Source organism: Theobroma cacao, chromosome 9 (genome assembly GCF_053813885.1).
Source record: "Theobroma cacao isolate CCN51 chromosome 9, ASM5381388v1, whole genome shotgun sequence".
Taxonomy (NCBI): Eukaryota; Viridiplantae; Streptophyta; class Magnoliopsida; order Malvales; family Malvaceae; genus Theobroma; species Theobroma cacao.
The window spans coordinates 40,951,773-40,954,908 of NC_142647.1; positions in this window are offsets into that span (position 1 = coordinate 40,951,773).

Consider the following 3,136-nt stretch of genomic DNA (forward strand, 5'->3'; position numbering starts at 1 on the left):
TATGGTTGTTTGAACACATCGGGCATTGGACCAAACTTCAGTCCAGTGATAAGGCAGAACTTTTGCTTTGATATTGGCCCCTTGCTCTTGCTAATGGCAAACCATAGTCATGCTCCATTGCCTCTGTCTTATTGATTCGATGAATCATGATGTTATGCAGGAGACCAGCGCTGAAGTAGCCTTGTGGATGTACGTCCAGCAGCATTCCGAAACATGTACGCTTCACTGCATCGTACTCCCCTTTTTCTTGGAGAGTCTTGTTGATGTAATGCAATTTCGACCACTTACAGTGGGTGTTGATAGCGACATTGAACGCCCACTTCTCCCTCAGCATAAGAAGCAAACTATCAAGATCCGCATACTAATCGGACTGCACTTGCAAAACATGGCACACATGCACAAGTGAGTTAACCCATAATGTGGAAACAAGCTATATTGAAGAAAGAAATAAATGTTGTAACACGCCATGCATATCAAGTCAAATGTCATGACATGCCATGCATATCAGTGTCGTGACACACCAATCATTATAATTACTGACTCGTTACACTAACAGCCGTGACACACTAAAAACACAAAAAACCAGTTAACCCACAACAAGCCAGGAACAACCGTGACATGCCAAAAACTCAAAAATCTAGTAACCCCACAACACGCCAGGAACAGCCGTGACACGCTAAAAACCCAAAAAACTAGTTAACCCACAACACTCCTGGAACAGCCGTGACATGCCAAAAACCTAAAAATTCAGTTAACCCACAACACGCCAGGAATAGCCGTGACACGCCAAAAACCAGTTAACTCACAACACGTTAGGAACAGCCGTGACACGCTAAAAACCAGAAAATCCAATTACCCCACTACATTCCAGGAACAGCTGTGACACATTAAAAACCTAAAAAACCAGTTAACCCACAACACGCTAGGAACAACCGTGACACGCCAAAAACCCAAAAATCCAATTAACCCATAACATGCCAGGAATAGTCGTGGCACACTAAAAACCCAAAAAACTAGTTAACCCACAACATGCCATATGCAAACGTGGACCCCCTTCAACATTTTGGAAGAAAACAGTTTAAGCAACATATCAATTGCAAAGCATACAATTTAAGCAAAGAACAAACAGAAGAAAAACCAGGAAGAAAATAGTTTAAGCAAAACATAACAATTGCAAAAAACACCAACATATCAAACCAACACAGCAAAAAATCAACAAACAGAAGAAAGATTAATTTTAGACTGATTGACCTCTTTACTGATAACCGACATTGTTGCTGTGATGTAGTTAAGCTTACAAAGAATGAAGTCGAACTCTCTGCTACCTTTTGGAATGAGGAATGAATCTTACTTCCTTCACACAAACGCTTGCGATTTTAAAAAAATATTTAATTAAAATGAAATGGCCTTTTATATTCATTTTAATCATTCAGTGGAAGTCCAAGCGCCTTCTTCGTCATTTGCCTGCCTCCTTTCACACCATGGCGTGTCACATATTCAACCCATGGTGTGTCACACGTTCAAGCCATGCCGTGTCACACGTCTGACCATGGTGTGTCCCATACTCTAAATGCTACCGTGTCACACCTGTGTCACATATTATCACCGTGTCGTCTCACACATTATCACCCTGCTGTGTCACACCCGTGTCACATATTATCACTGTGCCGTCTCACACATTATCACCCTGTCGTGTCACACATTCTGACCATGGCATGTCACACACTCTAAACACTGTGGTGTCACACTCGTGTCACATATTCTCATCGTGCTGTCTCACACATTATCACCCTGTCGTGTCACAAATTCCCTCTATTGCGTGTCACACACTCTAAACCCTGCCATGTCACACTCGTGTCACACATTATCACTGTGTCGTTTCACACATTATGACCTTGTCGTGTCACACATTTTGACCATGACGTGTCACACACTCTAAACGCTGCAGTGTCACACCCGTGTCACATATTCTCACCGTGCCATCTCACACATTATCACCCTACAGTGTCACAGATTCCCTCCATGGCGTGTCACACATTCTAAACCCTGTGGTGTCACACCCTTGTCACGCATTATCATTGTGCCGTTTAACACATTATGACCCTGCCGTGTCACACGTTTTGACCATGGCGTGTCACACACTCTAAATGCTGTCGTGTCACATATTATCACCGTGACGTCTCACACATTATCACCTTGCTGTGTCACAGATTCCCACCATGGCGTGTCACACACTCTAAACCCTGTCGTGTCACACTCGTGTCACACATTATTACTGTGTCGTTTCACACATTATAACCTTGCCATGTCACACGTCTGACCATGGCGTATCACACACTCTAAACGCTGTCGTGTCACACCCCTGTCACATTCTCACCATGCCGTCTTACACATTATCACCCTGACGTGTCACACACTCTAAACCCTACCGTGTCACATATTTTCACCATGACGTGTCACACATTGCCACCATGCCGTGTCATACATTCCCACCACTCCGTTTCACAAACTCTAAACCCTGCCGTCACACAGACGACATGGCCTACTATAGCACGACCATTTTCTACTTCTGATTCACATCTTTCTCCTTTCGATTCACCACCGTATCAAGGATTTTTGGTTTCACATCATTCTCGAAGCTTTTGATTCATCACGACCAGTTCCTCGTTCGATTTAATATCACCATTCGTATTATCTGAATGCCATGTCTGAAATATATAAAAAATCATTATTTTGTTTTGCACAAGCTTCTGGGGAAAAATTGGATGTTTTGCATAAAAGTAGATGTTCGAAATTTCTTCGCACATTTATTTTCTAATTTTTCGCCTGTTTGAGAGTGCGCGTCAACGAAGATGTCTCATTAAGGGCATTTTTGTCCCAAAATCTCTTCTAGTGGCTGAAAACAGTTAAATTTATCTATAAGGTTATTTTCAAAAACACTTTGTTTTCAAAGGCTAAAAAAAAAAATTTCCCCTAATATAAAACCTCTCCACCCATTAAGCTTTATTCTGACCTTAATACATGAATTTGGAGCCTCGTTAAAAACCTTTCCAAGGAATAACCCAATGGGAAAAAACCAAGGATAAGAAAAAAAGTACTCTAAAAACATGTATTTCTATCATCTCAAAGCTCTACA